General features: G+C 48.4%; 1 protein-coding gene across 3 annotated transcripts in view; it reads left to right on the top strand.

Moving 5' to 3' along the window:
* Nucleotides 1-614: 614 nt before the first annotated feature.
* The window catches only part of NCK2 (NCK adaptor protein 2), a 115,246-nt gene continuing 96,398 nt past the window's right edge, over nt 615-19,462 (top strand). The window contains exon 1 of one of the 3 annotated variants that reach the window (XM_061432554.1): nt 615-842. The gene's annotated coding sequence lies outside the window, so the exon portion shown is untranslated. Of the gene's footprint in view, nt 843-1,088; nt 1,180-19,462 lie in introns of those variants that run through there. The other 2 variants (XM_061432555.1, XM_061432553.1) reach the window with 2 other exon arrangements.

Here is a 19,462-nt window from a genome sequence, read left to right as displayed (position 1 = left end):
TTTAATATAATGAGAGGCCAGGAGCCTAAGGAAGACCCTCATTAATATGGATCCGGGCTATTACACCAGGATATCAGAATCATTTGAATAGTAGTATTTCCTTTGGGGAAGCCACATGGGGGGAGATTGATGACAGACATCTGGATACATGTGCCTGTTTAAGGAACCCTGTGTCTTGCCCCTCCTCTTGGGTTTCAGTCTTCCAAGTGTGTTTACAGGTAAGCATGTGGCCAGGTGGCCGGACGGTCCCACCACCAATGACAACTCTTGGGACCTACATTCCTGCAGTTCCACCCAGGATTTCGCCCCGTGGGCGGGTTCGAGCTGGACACAGAGGCAGGCACATTGTGGTTTCCTCTTCTGCTTTTAAGAACTGCTTCCGAAGATAATGAGGGAGTCAAAAAGTGTCTGGTTGGGAAAGTAAATAGATACGAGGAAAATAAATAAAAATGCCCAGAAGCAACTACACAGAGGAAGTGACATTTTTCTGTAAGTCACTTTTCTGATGGACCGCAGGCCTGCTCCGCCGAGGGTGTCGTGGGAAGGCTTCCGGGAGAGGGGGCGGTGGCCAAGCCCCAGGGCGTCCTGATAAGAAAATCAAACAAAAAGGGGATGGACCGACCACCCGTCGGTCCTTCGAGGCCGGGTTGCTGCTGTTCTCGCCTCTCCCGTCTTCCTATTCGCTCCCGGGCGCGCAGGGTCGGAGCCGGGCCTCCCCTCCCCTCGGCGCCCGGCACGGCCCGGCCCGGCCCAGCGCAGGGTCCTCTGGGCCGGGCGGCGCCCGCGTTTGAGCCTCGAGCCAGTCCCGGCGCCGCCCGAGCCGGGCCGCCGTGCGCGCCCAGGTGGGTCCCGGGCGGCGGGCGCGCGGGCCTGGGCGGCCCCGGCGGCGTCACTGGGCGGAGCGGAGGAGGACGAGGAGGAGGAGGAAGGGCGCGCGGCGGGCGCAGCCGGGAGGGGCGGGGGCGCCGCGGCGGGAGCGAGGCCGGAGCCGAGCGGGCCGGCGGGCGCGGGGCTCGGCGGCGGGGTCGGCCGGGCCCGCGGGGTCCGCCCGGGCCGGAGCGTCGGCCGAGCGGCGGGAGGAGCGAGCGGCGCAGACAAAGAGCGGCGCCTGGGCGGGCGCAGGGCGGCAGCCGCCCGGGACCCGCGCTGTTGCCCCGGCCTCGGCGGGCGGCGCGCGAGGTAAGCAGGGGCCAGGGGCCGGGGCCCGGGGGTCGGGGCTCGGGGGCTGTGGCCCGGGCGGAGGCCGCCAACTTGGGCGGCTCGCGGAGTTGCGGGGCAGCCGGGGCGGGGCGCGCCGGTGCCGGAGCCGGGGCTGGGGGCCGGGTCCCTTGCGCGGCCTGGCCTCGCGGCCGCCGGCACCTCCGGCTCGCCCCCTCCCCGGGTCGGGCGGGTGGGGCAGGCCTGTGCGGTGGTCCCGGAGCGGGGACCGGGGAGGCCGGGCGCGCCTCCAGTAAGAACCGCGTGGATCGCCGGCCCCGCGCAGGCAGGACCGGGAGGCGAGCGCGGCCCGCACAACTTCTGGGATCGGGACTGTTGGCGACCCCGCGCGGAGCTGCTGTCACTTGGCGTCCGGGAGGCTTCCCGCGGCCCGGGGCGCTTCGTGCCCGGCTCCGCGTCCGACCGGGGATCGCCGGCCCCGGAAACAAAGTTTCTCACGATCGCGCTGCCCTGGTAGATTATTCTGGGCGATCGAACCACCCAGCGGTTCTGGAAGAATTCGGTGTGTGATTGTAGGCGTAGACGGTAACTCCCTCGTGAGAGCATTCGGCGTGGAGCGAGTGGGGGGCGTGATTGCAAAGCGCTTTCGTGTGTGGACCGAGGCGGTCGCCCTGAAAGGGTTGCGCGTGTGCCGGGGCTCTGGGGCTCACTGGCAGCTCGTCCGCGTGGGGACAAAGGGGGAGCCGGCGCGGGGCGACCTCTGGCACTCAGGCTAGGTCGGGTCCCCTGTGTTTGCCTTTGTTTATTTTGCCAACAGGTTTGGGGCTGAGCCTGGCAAGTTTGGGTATGCGCAGGGGATGAGCAGGCCTCAGCGTTGGGCCCGCGCAGGCCCACTCCTGCCCTTGACCCCACAGAAAGTGAACCCCCGAGAGGCTACGGGGTGTGGCCTGGGGATGGGGAACCCAAAGGTAGGGGAGTCCCGCCTGGTCCCGGCCCGGCTTCCTCCTCGGCTTCGCCGAAGGGATTTGGCAGGAATGAGAGTAATTTGGGGCGTGTTTTGTCCCTCTACATCAGGTATCGTTGGCAACAGGGCTTTTCAAGGCTAAAAGCGACTGAAAATGAAATCAATCTGGGTGCTTTGAATTATCACAGCAGATCTAAACTTTGTTTCCAAACACTGCCCTTAATTCATTTACCCGGTGTCCCCAGAGATTAATAAACGGGTAAATTAATAACAGGAATCGAGCCTGGGCCAAGGGTTTAGTAAATAGGAGGGCAGTGGTGAACAGGAGATGAAGTGAGTTCAACTGCAAGACTGAGCTGTCCATGTAGGTTTTTAGATGGTCTGAACAGGGATTTCCCCAGATGTGGGTGTTAACCATGATTCTGAAGCAGTGACCAGGAGGGAAAATCCTACATTGATGTTTCTCCTCTCCAGGTTGATTAGATGTAGTATTGATTGACGGAGAAGGCAATGGCAACCCACTCCAATACTCTTGCCTGGAGAATCCCAGGGACAGAGGAACCTGGTGGGCTGCTGTCTATGGGGTTGCACAGTCAGACACAATTGAAGGGACTTAGCAGCAGTATTGATTGAAGAAAGTGGCCAGATCTTAGTGGTCCTCTGGCTGCAGCTAGCTGAGGCTGAAATTGGAAACTTAAAGCAGTGGTAAGCTGGTGGTAACAAAGAGGCCTCATCTGGGCTCCAAGCTTCTCAGCTGTTCCTAGACACATTGCGGGATTGGTCCTGGAAAATGGGATGAAGTTGGGTGGTGAATTGCATCCAGAGAACAGACTGACCCAGCACCTTCTCTCCCCACTTAAGGTGGGGCCTGATTAAGGTGATTTCAAGTAGCTGTGCTCACTTGTCAGGCTCTGAGGTTTTCTTTATCACATGCCTTGCACTTCAGGTCTCTCCATCTCTCATCTCTTGGAAGCTGTGATGTTTCCCAGCCTCTGTTGTTTGCATCAGGCAATGACTGAGATTTTCCAGCAAACGCATCATATGTACACAGTATTTGAGAAGTGCACTATTATCCATGTTAAACATACCCAAAATCTTTCTTGTGTGTATACAAACTGAATAACTTTTTTTTTTTTTTTAATTTTTCATTGCTCTGGGTCTCTCTTGTCACCCACTGCTTCCTCTTGTTGCAGAGCATGGGCTCTAGGCACACAGGCTTCAGTAGTTACTGTATGTGGGCTCCTCATTCAGTTGCTGCTCCTGGGGTGTAGAGCACAGGCTCAGTAGTTGTGGCACGTGAGCTTAGTTGCTCCACGGCATGTAGGGTCTTCCTGAACCAGGGATCAAACCCGTGTCTCCTACATTGGCAGGCAGACTCTTTACCTCTAAACCACCAGGGAAGCCCTGGATAAAATACCCTAAAGTCTTCTTGATTGTCTGGAATGACCAGATTCTCTTCCTTGGTCACGTCAGTTGCCCCAACTGGATGAGGCTGTGTTACACCATTCTCCAGGACACATGCATGCTTGTAACTACCCAGCATGGCCAACAGTGTGAGCCGAGGGCGAGGGCCACACGTGTTTGTCCCACACGAAGAATGGAACTGAAGGCTGCTCCCTAGAACTGCATGGCAGGGCAGTGGACCATGCTTGGAAATCTAGTAAGCTGACTTTTCAAAAATGGACAGGAAACTCCCCACAGCTTGCGAAATTAATTTTCCCATCCAGATGAGTGGCAAATGGCACTTCCAAATGGTTTCTCTTTCCTCAAATGAGTGATGGAAACCCCATGTTTTCAGAGGCTCAAAGTGATACTGTGATGATATTGTTAAATGCTTAAGGCAGCTTAGAAGGACAGGACAGCCTTTTAACAGTTTTAAAAGCATGCAGCCAAAGTAAAAACAGTTTATTTCTTTAGGCCATGTTAGTGGCATTGTTTTGAAAATTAGACTGTTTTCTTCTCCTGCATTTCACTTTGAATGGATCCCAAAGTATGTCAGTTTCTGAAGGTGTAATTGACGTTCGTCAATTATAACTGCTTCCCTCTCCCTGCCCTAACAACACACACACAGGCATTTGTCATAGTCGGCCCTGTGGGTTCTTTGTGTTCTTTCCAGAAAATACTGATTGAGCTCGTGATTTTGAATTCTGAGTCTGTCAGTCATTAAGGCTCTAGGTTCATAAGGTTTTGTCCACAGTGCATCTAGGTCCAGACAATGGGGGAATTTGGTCTGGAGGCCTCTCTGTTTGAGAAGTTCTCTGTCCAATGAATCATTTATAGTCCTGAACCTAAAACTAAAAAAAAAAGAGAAAAGGCAAGATGAAAAACAAACCCAACTGCATAACCCCCTGGTGGGATGACTGAATATTTAACTTTTTCAATAGAGTGTCTGTGCATGTTAACCTGAACTGGAAACTCTGGGCAGAGCATTTGTTATCCTGACCGCGGGAAGCTGGTCATTTAGTGTCCTTTTCTTTTTATACCGTTTGTGTTTTTAAATGTTTTTAAGAAAAGAAGCTTCAAGTGCACTCAGAAGGGAAATATTGCAGTTTCTCTTTTTGAGACAGTTTTGGAAAGTGGGATGTTTTTGCTGGTCGGTGGTTAACGTAAACCTGAAATGCCAAAGTCGGATAAAAATAATAGATGCTCATGTTCCGATGATAGATTACAGTTTACCAATTACTTTCCCATTCACCACCATATTTAGTATTAAGAGAACTTGGGGACCTGGGCTCTGGCCCTGACGTCAGTGTGAGGACCCTGGAGCCCAGGGACAGTGGCAGTGTGACAGAGCCCCCTGCCCTGCTCAGGAGGAGGAGGTAACCCCAAAAAGTGCTGGGTGAGGTGGTCCTGGGGAGGCTGTGGATCTGCCGGCAGGTCCCAACGAGGCCAAGTGTGTGGCCCCTGCCTGGCTGCTCGTGGGACCAGGGTCAGTAGGTGACCTCATGTCCTGGTTTCAGTGTCTGAGCCTCGTCGGCCTGGATGGTCTCTGTGGGTTGAAGCGCGCTTGTCCCGGTTTAGCGTATGCACGTCCACTCAGACTGTCCTCACAGATCCACAGACAGCATCAAAAGGAAGCTGATTTCTTGCCATTCTGGAGGCTGCAAAGTGATCATCAGAGTTCGGGCAGACTAGGTTCTCAGTGAGGCTCCGTTGGCCGCCTTCACTTTGTGTCCTCAGGTGCCTTGTGTGTTTGTCCCTCTTCCTAGGAGGTCACTGCTTCTCTTGGGTTAGGGCCCCACCCTTCTGACCTTGTTGAACTTCAGTTGCTGCAGAGGTTCTGTCTCTAGATGAGTCACTTGGGTGGTGGGAGCTTCAACACTTGAGTATGGGGACAGTTCTGTCCACGACAGTCACTCTTCAAAACCAGGCTGATGATTTAAGGCATTTCATGGCTTCTGTCTCCCAAGTGCTTGAAGACACCACTGGGGCGGGAGAGGGGGGTGACAGATCAGTTTCCCTCACAAAGCCTCATACTGCTGTGGCAGGTGGGTGCCGGGCCCAGATGCTTCAGGTCTTGAGAGAGGACAGCCCTGACCGATGCCCTTTGTGGACATTTCCCCTTAGCCCGTGTTGGCTCAGCTGCAGCATGGTTTTGGGACCAGGATCAGCATCAAATAGGAGCTATATGCAAGTATTGAATTTTGTGTGGAGACGAAGGCGTTTCCTGTGAATGGAACCCACAGCCCTGAGTATCACTGGGACTGCCCTGTGACTGTGGGTTCGCCAGGAGCCAGGCAGGTACAGGCGGGTTTGGTAATGTTCACTCCGATCACATGTGTGTTTCTGGCCAGGGCGAGCGTGAGCTGTTCCAGGTGGTCACCTGTGTGACCACAATTGCAAACCTGTCCATTCATGACTCACTCGGTCATTCAGGCGAATCATGCGACTTCTCCCCACTCATTTCCACCGGAAACTCTGAACATCTTGGCTGGGAGTACTATCTCCTGACCTGCCTGCCTGGGTTAATGTCCCTAGCATTGCCTCACTGTGTCATCCTGGATTCTCCCTCACTTCCCAGATCCCACATCTTATCAGTTTTACCTCTGAAGATCTCTTCCATCTGAGCCTGAGGTACTTAATCCTCTCTCACTGGCACTGGCAGACCCCTCTGTTTACCACACTCGCCTGATCACTGCACCCTGGTACCCAAACCTGGCTGAGGTCCCAGCATTGGCTCTCCATTGCCCTCGGGTCAGTGTCACCAGTGCTCAGCATGGGCCTGCACCATGGGCTCCTCCCTGCTCCCCCAGCCTCTACGTATACCTCCCACCCCTGTACACAGTGAGTGAAAGCCTGCTAGTTGTGATAACAGAATACCAGCGTTTATTGTCAGCTTATTTTTAAAGACTTGTGTACTTCGGGGCTGATTCATTGCTACCCTTGTAATAACAGCCTCGTGACACACAGAAGCTTTGTACCCCAAAACTGTGCTGGACCCTTAAGGAAGGAGGAGAAGCTGGTGCCAAAAATGCTATGTCTTTTTTAACATGGGGTATTTCCTGCAAACACCCCTTGAAGAAATCAATTGTTAAGAGCAGTGCTGTCCCCTTCAAATATACACATGTGAGTCACAGATGGGATTTTAAATGTCTGGTAGCCACACTGGACTCCCCAGGTGGCTCAGTGGGAAAGAATCTGCCTGCCAGTACAGGAGACAGGGGATGGATCCCTGGGTTTGGAAGATTCCCTAGAGAAGGAAATGGCAACCCACTCCAGTATTCTTGCCTAGAGAATCCCATGGACAGAGGACCCTGGGACAGTCCATGGGATCGCAAAGAGTGGGACATGAATGAGTGAATAAACAACAACAGTAACCACATTAAAGATGTAGGAAGAAACAAGCAAAATTAATTTTCACAATGTATTCTGTTACCCAGTAGAGCCACAATACTTTTATTCCCAGTGTTCAACGTAAAACCCTGTTAATGAGATGATGCATATTCTTCTGTTCATGTGCAGCCTGTGAAAGCCTGTGTGCATTCTTCATCTGTGGCATGCCTGTTCCCTCCCCACATTGGGGTGTTCACTGGCCCCCTGAGACCGGTGACTGTGTGGGAGAGCACAGGTCTGTACACTTTCATAATTCAAGCTTCATTTAGTCTGGGTTTTCCTAAGTTGAGATAGCTAAGAAGACATAGTGAGAGCAACCTGGAATCATAATCATGGTAATTATTATTCTTTAGCGGAAAGGTATAATCTCTGTCATGCTAAGGAAGACTGTAATATTCCATGTACTCATGCAAGTTTAGAATACTAGAACCTGATTTGCTTACCTATAATCAGAATGCTTGTATATTTTACAAACGTTTTAAAATGTATTTTGAATTCTAGAGGTTAAATTACCAATGTGAAATAACTGTTTTGGGGTGTTAGTTTTCAGTGTACCTCTGATATATGTCAAATACTTAATTTCTAAGTACAGAATCTAAAGTCATAGTTTTTGTTTTTGTTTTTTTAATATTTTTTTATGTATTTATTTTTGGCTGTCCTGGGTCCGTGTTGCTTCTCCAGCTTTCTCTGTCTTTGGTGCAAGGGTTTCTCATTGCAGCATCTTCTCTTGTTGCAAAGCACGGGCTCTAGGGCTCTGGGACTTAGTAGTTGCAGCACGTGGGCTCAGTAATTGCAGCTCCTGGGCTCTAGAGCACAGGCTCAGTAGTTGTGGCTCATGGGCTTAGTTGTTCTGAGACATGTGGGATCTTCCCAGACCAGAGATCGAACCCACGTCTCCTGCATTGGCAGGTGGACCCTTCACCACCGAGCCACCAGGGACGTCCTAAAATCATAGTACTTTAGGGATCATTGGGTTCTTCCCTAACACACACACATCACACACATTGTAGTGATGGTACTAACCATATTACACACAATATTAGCTCATTCAGTGCTCACAGAAGTTGAGTGTGGTTAGTTGCTGTGTTTCTCTTCAGAGATGAGAGTAGAGAGACCTAGCAGGTTAGGCTGCATAAGGTTCCAGAGCTGGTCAGCAGATCTGGAATTCAAACCTGTCTGATTGCTGAGGCTCTGCTTTTATCCCCTAAGCCAGACCACCATCTCTTCATTAAAAGAAAAGACATAAACAGAGCTGTAAACTTATATGATGGTGTAGGACTGGAGAAACATGATGGAGAATCACAACAGTGGGTGGAGCTTGGGCGTCACTCATTCTGGACCTCTTATCAGCCCTGGACTCTGGAAGGACGTATGAGCAACCTCGGCTGCTCCAGTGGTCCTGGTGGGTGTGCTCTGGAGGTCGTGCAGCGGAGAGCATCCCCGGCCTTGCTGCTCCTCCCCCAGCCTGCCTCCTGAGAACCACAGGCCAGGGAGCCCCAGACGGACCCAGCTCAGAGCTGGGTCTCAGCTGTTCCGCCACCCACCCCAGCTCAGAAAGCTTCCAACTCAGATGGCTGGACCCACCCCACAGAGCGTCTTCAGGGGTGCCTGAGAATTTGCTTTTCTCATGAGTTCTCAGGTGCTCTGGAGTTTTGGAAGACTGTTGCTCCAAGGTCTCGGTAGGAACCTTGACATTGACTGTCATCTTAGGCGAGGCTTGTAGTACCAGACCATCCTAAACTTCCCCTTCTGTCGTCAGAGGACCCTTGTGGCCCTCTGTGCTGGGCAGCCTCCCTTAAGGGCAGATGGAACTGAGGTATAACTGAGAGTCTGGTTCTTTGCATATTAGCAGGTCAGAAAGGCCACGGTCTCCAATGGGCTGTAGGGCAGGCAGGTGCTCTGAATTCACAGGCTTAGATTTGCAGTCCAGCTGCTGATCCTGTGGCATGTTCCAGGAGGAGTAGCAGCAAAGATTTATTTACTTAAACAAGCTTAATAATTCTCCCAGCTGCGGTGGGGGCGGCCAGCTGGGGAGGAACCTTCCAAGAGGGAGAGATGGGCCTGAGATGCTTAGTAAGGCGCCAGTGGCTGACTCCTTGGACAAGCCCTTCAGCATCTGCATCCATCTTGCTTAAAGGATGTGCCTTAGTTTTGTAAGCCTGTGAGTTTTGGCTGAGCATTTAAGGATGTCTGCAAGTCAACAGGTATTTTAATGATGTTACTTGTGAGCCTGGCTAAAGAAGAAAAGAACAGTTCTCCATCCCTCTTTCCAGCTGGGTTTGTTTTTGTTGTTGTTGGACTTTTTTTTTTAAGAATTAATACAAGAGTTTAATAAGGTCACTGGATACAGACCGAAGTTATACAAATCAATACCCTACCAGTTATGTAACATTATAAAATATGATACATGAAAAGTACTCATTTTCATTAGAAAAATGTTTCTAGTAAAATATATATTATGCTTCATTAGAACACTAGCTGTGTTCATTTTAAGGACAGTCCCTTTAAAAGCTCATGTCCCTGTTTTCAAATGTGTGTGTGTTGGGGGAGGGGACACGCTGGATTGGTGATGATGAGCTCTCTTGTTGCTCTGAGTGATGGGAATCAGTTTGGAGACATGGGTATTAAAAACCACAAGCTGCTTGAGTATTTTTAAGAGACCAAGAAATATCAAGGGATTCAGGGAGTTACTTTAGAAACAGTTTCTGGACATTGGATCTAGGTGAATAGTGAGTTTTCATCAAACTGCTTTTTTTTAAGGAACATATTTAGGAACAGAATCTAGCAAGACAGATATAAAAAAAGACTTTTCCTTTCTTTTGATTCTTTTCTGTGTATTTCATGTTTGTGTATGACTTCCCCACCCTGATGGTGCGACTTCAGTCACCTGCCTTCCTATCTGCACTCAGGTGGTTTTTCTTTAGGAGTACAGTTACCGCCGTCCATGGACCAGCCTGGCTTGTGTGTACAAGCTCTCCTTCTTTTATTCAGCCATCTCTGCTGCTTCATTTCCCTTCTTGGAGTCTCCTTCATAGGTCTGTTTCATGTGGTTCAGGAGATAAGACTCAGAAGTGACTATAAAGAAATTATCCTCTTTCAAAAAAAAAAGTAGGGGAAGGACAGCAGACCCTCTGCTGTTGTCATTGTCACGCTGAGGGGGGCCTGCGTGGAACTGAGGCTCTGTTGAGGATCCCAGGTGAGGACTCTGGTGTTTAATTGTTGCTGCTTGAACTTGTCTGTGCCTTGCACCCCCAAGCTCAGGGCTGAGGGGGGGGGGAGGGGAGGGAAGGGTGCCCCGCTTTCTGGAGGAAGGAGATCCTCTTTTTCTTCACGTCTCAGATCACAGAGGGTTGTTATCATCAAGAGCAGAAAATGTTTCCGCATAGTGCATCTTCCCACAGTGCAACATAGTGCAAATTCCCACCTGTGTTTGGATTTTCCTCACTGTTAGGTTTGAATTGAGAAATAAGCGATTCACTTTTGCAAATACAAAGTAAAAATACCTTTTCAAATGTTGATATTAAAAAAAGAAACTTGAGACTTGACCCACTACTCTTGTATATAAATTAGTGGTTCTCAGCTGGGGGTGGTTCTGCCCTTCTGGACAATTGGCAGTGTCTGGGGACATTTTCCAGTTGTCCAGACTTGAGAGTGGTCCTGGTGTCCAGTGGGTCAAGGCCAGGGATACTGGCCCATCTTGGCAATGCACATTACATTCCCAACTTCAAAGGGTTAACTGCCCAACGATGTCAGTATTTCAGCAGCCTTATTTTAAGTGAGTACTGCTGTACTTGGCTTAAACCTTTCAGTTAATGGCTCATGTATTCTTTCATACAGTTGCCCTCTTGGAGATCATCCCTATCCCGTCATCCCCAGAATTTTTATAAACATGAAAAATAATGCCTATTTAGAAAGCTGAAGGCAAAAGGGAAAGGGGGTGGCAGAAGAAGAGATGGACAGATAGCATCATTGACTCAACAGACATGAATTTCAGCAAATGCTGGGAGATAATGAAGGACAGGGAAGCCTGGCGTGCTGCAGTTTATGGGGTCGCAAAAAGTCAGACACAACTTCCCAATTGAACAACAACAGAAAGCTGAAAAGTATTTATGTATCTCTGCAGTTAAATATAAAAAGGAGAAACTTTAACTGACATATCATGGTTTATCTGTTGGTGGAAAAGTAGGGCATGCATTGTTCTTTAAATTTTCTACTTCCGTTTGGACCATAGAAATATGAAATGCTGATTTTGTAGGACGCATTAGGAAATCTAGCTGAACTGTGGTGACAACACATTCTCCTTAGAATATCCACTAACAGGAAAGTGATGGGGTCCCTTATCAATTGCTTGTAGTAAGTAATTGATTTTCAGAGTTTGGTTTGGTGAAATACATCTATTTACTTAGGCTCAGCATCCTTACAATTGGTGATGGTCTACAGAGAAAAAATTCCTTTGTTATTACTAAAGTTTATTAGGTTCTAGGTTTAGCCTACTCTTCTTTGAGCGAGTCACATCTGTTAGCTTTTGAATGCTTTATTTCCTTTTTTGTAAGGTCTAAAATAAACCCTTCAGGGGAGAGAGAATGAAAATATCACAAATTAGACGTTATCCAGGGAAAAGGAAGGGAAAAATGATAATTTGGCTGTTAGTTTCTGAGTCTCAGGGTCTGGCTCAGGGCAGAGCTGCTTGTTAGCTGCCTGGTCTGGACTGTGATATTCTGTGTACGTTTTCTTTTTTCTCTTATGAGCAGGTCCTGACTTGAGAAAGTCAGAGAAGCCTAGATATCCAGAGGGCGGCCAGTTAGAAGTTTTCTTGGCTTAATCTTGATCTGTTTTCTGTAAATCATTTCCTGTTGCCTTGCTCTTCCTTTTTGCTTGGTCGCCTCTTATCTGCTCTCTTCCTGTTCTGTTACCAGGATAAACACAGAATCAGCACTCAGGGCGTTTTTGAACTTTTCTTGGTGGAGGTGGTTAAGGTACAATGAGTCTTTTCTTTCCTTAGCCTCCCATCCTCGCGGGCACTGAGAAAGACCTCTGAGAGCGTCGTAGTAACTCTTTGGAAAGACCTCTTAGACAGTCATAGTAATAAGTCTTTGGACAAGCTTGGAAATTTGGCAGTGGTGTGCTGGCGGGCTGGGTAACACTGTGTGTTTCTAATTGTTGTGTGTCATTGTATCATTCACTTCTGACACTGGTGGAGGGAGCAAGTGTTACTTGGCCACCGTGGAGAGGGGCAGCTGAGGGGCACAGGGGACAGGGGTTGGCTGCAGGAGCCCTGCTGCCAGGTGATGCCCCAGCTCTGGAACTACAGATGCAGGACTTTTGTAGGGCTTTGCATTTACAGTATTGAAATCCCCTCCTTCCTCAAAATAAACCATTGGCCTGAATGCAGTAACGTCTTGACTTTTAATTATAAGTGTGTGCCAAGTCGCTTTAGTGGTATCTGACTCTATGGACTGTAGCCCACCAGGCTTCTCTGTCCTTGGGATTCTCCAAACAAGAATACTGGAGTGGGTTGCCATGCCCTCCTCCAGGGGATTTTCCTGACCCAGGGATCAAACCTGTGTCTCCTAGGTCTCCTGCTTTGGCAGGCAGGTTCTTTACCACTAGCACCACCTGGGAAGCCCAATTATAACAGGGGCTGGATTAAAACAGCCAGCCTCATCCTGAACTTCATAAATAGCTGGTCTAAATGTGAACTTGAAAGGTCTGGCTTCCCGTGAGCAGTAGAGGTACGCATGCTCTTTTCCACCTGCTAGTAGTTTTTTTTTTTTAAATTAATTTGGCTGTATCGGGTCTCAGTTGTGGGACTCAGGATCTTTCACTGTGGTGCACAGACCCTAGCTGTGGTGCTGCATGGGCTTTGGTACCCCTCGGCATGTCGGATCTTAGTTCCTCCATCAGGGATTGAACCCCTGTCCCCTCGAATACTTAACTACTGGACCATCAGGGAAGCTGCTCGCCCCCCCTACACACACTGCTGGCTTGTCCAAGGTGCACAGCTCATTTCTGACTCCTCTCCACCTCTGTTTTGTGTTCTGGGAAGCAGAAGCTTAATTCTGATTTGTGTGTGTGTGTGTGTGTGTGTGCGCGCGCCTCTGTATACCCTGTTTAGGAATTGCAACTGTGCAGTTCCTTTTTCAAGAAGGGTCTTCAGAGCAGCCAGCCTGCGTGGTAAACTGAAGATGCTGTTCCTTTTTTGTGAATCTGGCTGGAGGACCGCGTGTGTTGAGGACAAAGCTGGCTTCTGCATCCTACTCTGACTCACAGATCAGATTACCCCCCAGTTTGTTGTCACTAAGTTGTTGAGTGGTGGCTGGAGAGGAGCTGTGGCAGGAGCTGCCGAAACACACAGGGGGACCATACAGACCTGCTCTCAGGGAGCTTGTCAGCCCAGCCTGGGTAACTTTACCCGTTCATGATTGACTCTCATCTCAGTTAACACGTTTCCAAGATGAGTGTCATGCCTCTGTGTGGGGTTCTGTGGGAGGTGCGAGGAATACCCATGCAAAGTCCCCAGGCCAGTTAATATTCATTTCAGATACCCCAGGGAGGGACTTCCCTGGTGGTCCAGTGGTTAAGGCTCCATGCTTCCACTGCAAGGATTGTGGGTTCAATCAACGGTAGGGGAACTAAGACCTCACATGTCTCAAAGCGCAGCAGAAAAATTTAAAAAAAAAAAATTTTTTTTTAAATAAAACATCAAATATTTCAGGGGGAGTGAGACAACCCTGAGACCATAGGGTGTCTGCTGAGCAGGGATTGTTTCACTTGCCCGTGGTAAAGCTCTGTGGTTGCTGTAGCTGGTCAGCACCCTGTCCTCCACCGACCACCCCTCTCCATCCACCCTTACTAGGATAGTGCTGTCATCCAGAGTCTGCTTGAGGCCATGCTGTCGGTTTACTTAGGATAAACAGATGGTTTTGGAGTCAACTAGTCCATAATTTGCAGATTATATAAACCCTGTTTACGTGTGATTTATTTGCTGAAGACTTTTATCTAAAAAAATAGCAAAACTACTTATTGCTGCTTTTAGTGGAATGCTGGGGTCAGGAAGCCCACTGATACTTCCAGTTCCCTTTTTTAAGTTGATAATGTTGTAAATGCAGTATGCCATTACATTTTAACCTAGGAAAGATTTATTTAGTCAAATAACTCCTTTGCCTGGATTCGTAATGAATACTGTAAGTCAGCCCGGATCAGGCATTTTGCAGGCTTGTTTTTTATCCTGATAGTCTGTTCAAAGTGTTTCTTTAGTTTGTTTCTTTTGAAATGTAAACTGTATTTTACTTCCTTATAGATTTTTTTTAAATCTTTTTCAAATGCAGTGTTTCTATTTGTCGACCTCTGCTACATCTAGTACCAGATTGTTGTGCCCTGTTGACGGTAAGGTGGTAGACCAGTTTCTGTGTGTATGTTTAGCATCTGGAAATACTTGAATCCTTAGCATTCAAAACAATTCAAGTCACAATTAGTGATTTGTCTTTTTGTTTCACACTGAACCTGTTTACAGTTCCTTTCGCTTCTGATGAGGTGGATTAGTGTAAAATAGTTTTTGTGATATACTGTAATTAATTTGTGATACACTGTAATTAATGCTTAGTGTTTAAATAAATGTAATTTGAGAATAAAGAGAATTTAATTTGCAATACAGATTTTATGTTGCAATTTTAAAAATTGATTGGAATATATTGATTCCTGGCTCTCAGAGACCTTAACAGGAGAGAATTTAATGCATGCCAAATAATTTTTCTTGGGTCTTGTTCAAGGGAGCAAGATCTTTTGTTTATCAGTTTGTGTATTTATTATTTTACACTTTGTAGTACATTTATTGTTTTATTTATAGAAGCACACACAGGTATTCTCTGAAGAACAAGAGTTGTACAAAAATTCAACCATATAATTATTCTATTGTGTTAAGCTAATCAGTAAGTGTGTTTACGGAGAAGGCAGTGGCACCCCACTCCAGTACTCTTGCCTGGAAAATCCCATGGACAGAGGAGCCTGGTTGACTGCAGTCCATGGGGTCTCTAAGAGTTGGACACGAATGAGCGACTTTACTTTCACTTTTCATTTTCATTCATTGGAGAAGGAAGTGGCAACCCACTCCAGTGTTCTTGCCTGGAGAATCCCAGGGTCAGGGGAGCCTGGTCGGCTGCCGTCTATGGGGTCGCACAGAGTCAGACACGTCTGAAGCGACTTAGCAGCAATAGCAGCAGCAACAAGTGTGTGTATCTCCTTCTGTTGAGTACAGTTTTTTTTAACTTTTCCAAAGTACACTTTGTAATTGTTCAAAGGTATTCACATTATGCTTTGCATGTATGGATTTATATATAGTATGTATAGTTGTTTAGTTGCTCAGTTGTGTCTGACTCTTTACAACCCCATGGACTGTAGCCCGCCAGGCTCCTCTGTCCAGGGGATTTTCCAGGCAAAAATACTGGAGTGGATTGCCATTTCCTTCTCCAGTAATATGTACAGTACATATATATTTAAAAATAAACCTTTAATTTTAGAAAAGACTTAGATTTATAGAAAAATTCCAAAGAGAGTACAGAGTTTCCACAACCACCATCCCGTCCCCACTGTAAATAGCATCTTCCATTATTCTGGTACATTGGTTGTTAACCAAAGTCCATACTTTTTTGGATTTTCTTAATTTTTCCTTAATGTTCTTCTCTTGTGCCCCAGAATCCCATCGTGGAAACCACACTGCTTTTACTCGTGGTGTGTCCTGAGGCTCCCTTGGCTGTGACAGTTTCTAGATTTTGCTTGTTCTGATGGCCTTTTCAGTGCTGAGGAGGACCAGTCAGGTGTTTTGTGGAATGCTCCTCAGTTGGGGTCTGTCCAGTGTTTTTCTCATGATTGAACTGGGCTATGGGCTGTTGCATCTTGTCAGGCTGCATGGTATCATCGAGGCTTATCCCCACTGACCCTGAACCCCCGGCTGAGGTTGTGTCTGCCAGGCTGTCTACTGTGGGTCCTCTGAGGGGTGACCGGGTACTTCCCTGTCTATATTGAAGTCTTGGGAAGGAAGCCTGATGCCCTCGGAGGTCCGGTGGAGGGAAATGGGGTCACATCCATGAACCCTGCCCTGGACATGTCAGTCAGGACCAGAAGAGGGAAGTCCTTTGGGCCAGGTTCATCTGAAATGTTTTCTTTTTCCATGTTATTGTAATAGATATTTTGTTTTTTATTATTAGAGGAAAATTGCTTTACAATGTTGTGGTTTCTGGCGTATGACAATATGAACCAGCCATAATTAAACATATATTCCCTCTTGAGCACCCTCCGTTCCCCCATCCCACTCCTCTAGGTTGCCACAGAGCACCAGGCTGAGCTCCCTGCACATGTGTAAGAGCAAGTGAGAGTGTGTGACAGAATGTCTGTGGACTTTGTCCAGTTTGGGCAAATAAAAACCAGCAGATCTTCCTGGTTTCGGCACACGCCCGATCCTTGGTGCTCTGAGACGGACTCTTGGGTCCTTTGGAGCCATCCTGTGCTCAGGCGGACCCCTGGTAGGATGGGGGCCTGAGATCATTCTTCTGAGGGAGGAAGTGCTCTGTGGTGATGGTGCTCCCGCTGAGATCTCAGCCCAGAGCAGGTGTGCTCCCTCTGAGGATTCAGCCTCTCGGGTGGCCCCTACCACCTGCCCAGTTGCCCTGGCACAGCTCCAGGTGTGCGTGCCAGTAGGTGTGGGCCTGGGAGCTGGCTTGGGGAGGGCTGATCAGGGGAATGACCTTTCTCTTGGGTACAGAACAGGTCAGGGTTAAAGGCAGCAGCCTAGTTCACTTTCCTGTTTGTCCCTCCCCTGCCCCCTAGTGATGGTATGATTCTGGGTAGGGGTGGTGGAAGGCCCCTTGTGGGGACTCGACTTACCCTTCTGCCCTCCCTAGAGCTACTCTGATTAGAGAGAATCACTTACATTTATTCGCATAAATATAACCTATATTGGTGCATTTTGTTCATTAAAATTGACTGCAAATAAGCATCTACAGTGACCTTTTTGGGTGTTATTTTCTTTAAGTCCATGCCTCTGTGTTAAAGTATAATTTACAATTTCCATTTTGACCTGTGGGTTTCTGAAAATTTTTTAAACCCTTTTTCTGAGTTTTTGCTTTGACCGACATTGTTTCTGTGAGTGTCGGCGTTTGTGCGCAGAAGAATCATGACCATGAGGGCTCCCACTTTGTTGGAAGCATTTAAGGAACTGGCTGGTCTTGGTTTTCTTCCTGGCAAGTCTGCTGGAAGCATCCTTCCTGTGTAAGAGCAGGGGTGCACAAGGTGATCTCTTCCGCTTGGTGGAAGAAGCCTTGCCAGATTCCGGAAGCAGGCAGCAGGTGGGTGGCAGAGCGTCGGCCCCAGGGGGCTGGTCCAGCTGCCTCCGCACCTCCTGTTACAGCAGCACAGGGGCCTCAGCTCTGATGGGTCCCTCTGCAGCCCCACCTGAGTCTGAAATCTAGGAATTTGTTGAATCTGACCGCCCCAGTTCACGACATCCTGTGACATTCTGAGTGGTTCTCCAAAGTCGTTCTTAACCCAGGGGCCCTGCCCAGAGAGGATGGACTTTAGGAAGCCTATGACCTTGGGGTGAAAAACTCACATTTCTATCTTCATTGGCTATTAGCTGAAATTGTGTTTCCTTCCATTTGGATTGTACACAGCACAACCTCAATTCACGGCCTTCAGAGAAAGAACTGGGGCTTTTCTATCACCTTGTGGTGGGTGCAGACAGGTTGGGATTCAGGCTGCTCTCATCGTCCTTTATTACACCTGCCAGACCCTCTGGGTCAGTGTATTAATAAAGGAGCACATGTTACTATAAGGGCTTCCCTAATGACTCAGTGGTAAAGAATCTGCCTGCAATGCAGGAGATGGAGGTTCAATCCTGGGTTGGGAAGATATCCTGGTCAAGGGGATGACAACCCACTCTAGTATTCTTGCCTGGAGAATCCCATGAACAGAGGACCCTGGTGGGCTACGGTCCGTGGGGTTGCAAAGAGTCAGACGCGACTAAGCCCGCACGCATGTGTTTCTATGTCTCCAGTTCTTCTTTTTAAATAATACTTCAGTAACTGTCTTTTAATACAGTTGCATAAAATGAAAACCATTTCAAAGCATCCTGAGAAGGAGGGCCTGAGCCTCCTCTCCTGATGTGGGATGGGGTGTGTGGCAGGGGGAGGGGCCAGGCTGATGGGTCTTGGGTGCTGTCTTGTCTGATGTTGGAACTGCTGGGACCTAGGCCTTGGGCCAGAGATGGTCCACACAGGCATTGTAGAATGTAATTTAATTTTACTGCCTCATGGAACTCCCTCTAGTCATGGAGTGCATATCTAGAATCTGCCTGCAATGCAGGAGATGCGGGTTCTATCTCCCCCTCAGTGCATGTCATAAAATCCCTTGCCTATAAGAAAAATCCAAAAATAATTTTAAATTCAATAAAAAGCCTAATCGTTGCTTTTGTAAATTTATTTAAATTGTTATAGTGGGAAGGTATATATCAGTTTATTATCTAAAAAAGCTAAAGTAACTAGTGTTGTGAGGTTTATGTTGATTTACTATTCTAGTGTTTGGTTTGCATTGTGGATTTGGGACTTAGAGATTTGTAGTAACTTCTGGTATCAGGAAAATGTCACTGACTTTTAAAAATCTCTTGCATGAAAGAGTTGGACTTTCTGGTTCTCAGGGGTTACAGCAAAATGGTCCTTGGAGTTTTTGACCTTGTATTTAGAAGAAATATTTTATAAAATTAGAAATATTTTGGGAAAGGTTTGGGCTTCCCTGGTGGCTCAGACAGCAAAGGATCTGCCTGCAATGCAGGAGACCTGGGTTCAATCCTGGGTCGGGAAGATCCTCTGAAGAAGGGAATGGCTACGTCAGTATTCTTGCCTGAAGAATTCATGGACAGAGGATTCTGTAGACTACAGCCCATAGAGTTGCAAAGAGTGGGACACGACTGTGCAATGAACACTTTAACTTTCATGTTACAAAATTAGAAATAGTTGGGGAAAAGAGTTGGAACATGGAGCTGTAAATGCCAGCTGCTGGGTGGTGTGGAGGAACCTTCCTCAAGCCTGAACAAGGCAGTGACAACCACTGATATTTACCTAACGTTCCATCTGCTGCGTCTGATCTGATCTTCTCTGCGCCCCTGCGGGCTGCCTCATCCCTGTGTAAACAGGGAGTTTATCCAAGTGCAGTCCTGGCAGACTCTCTGGAGCATTTTTCTGTGTGGGTGTGTTATACGTGAACTTGTGTGTGGTGGCCCTTGGCAGTGGCTGGCTGGGTGTCTTTGCTGGACAGGTGAGTTGGGGGCAAACGTCTGCATCTCTGATGCACCCCCAGGGCTTGGTGGGCTGTGGGCTGCCAGGACCACATCCCTGAGGGCGCCATCCTGCTGTGCCTCCAGCTCCTGGCTGCCCCCCTCCCTGGGAGCTGGATGATCATGGTCAGTTGCTCTGGTCTCCCCAGGGGGATTTGTGACACTGACAGGTAACAGTCTGAAAG

This window comes from Bos javanicus, chromosome 11, assembly GCF_032452875.1.
Source record: "Bos javanicus breed banteng chromosome 11, ARS-OSU_banteng_1.0, whole genome shotgun sequence".
NCBI classification, from domain to species: Eukaryota; Metazoa; Chordata; class Mammalia; order Artiodactyla; family Bovidae; genus Bos; species Bos javanicus.
This window is presented reverse-complemented; position numbering and strand designations above follow the sequence as displayed.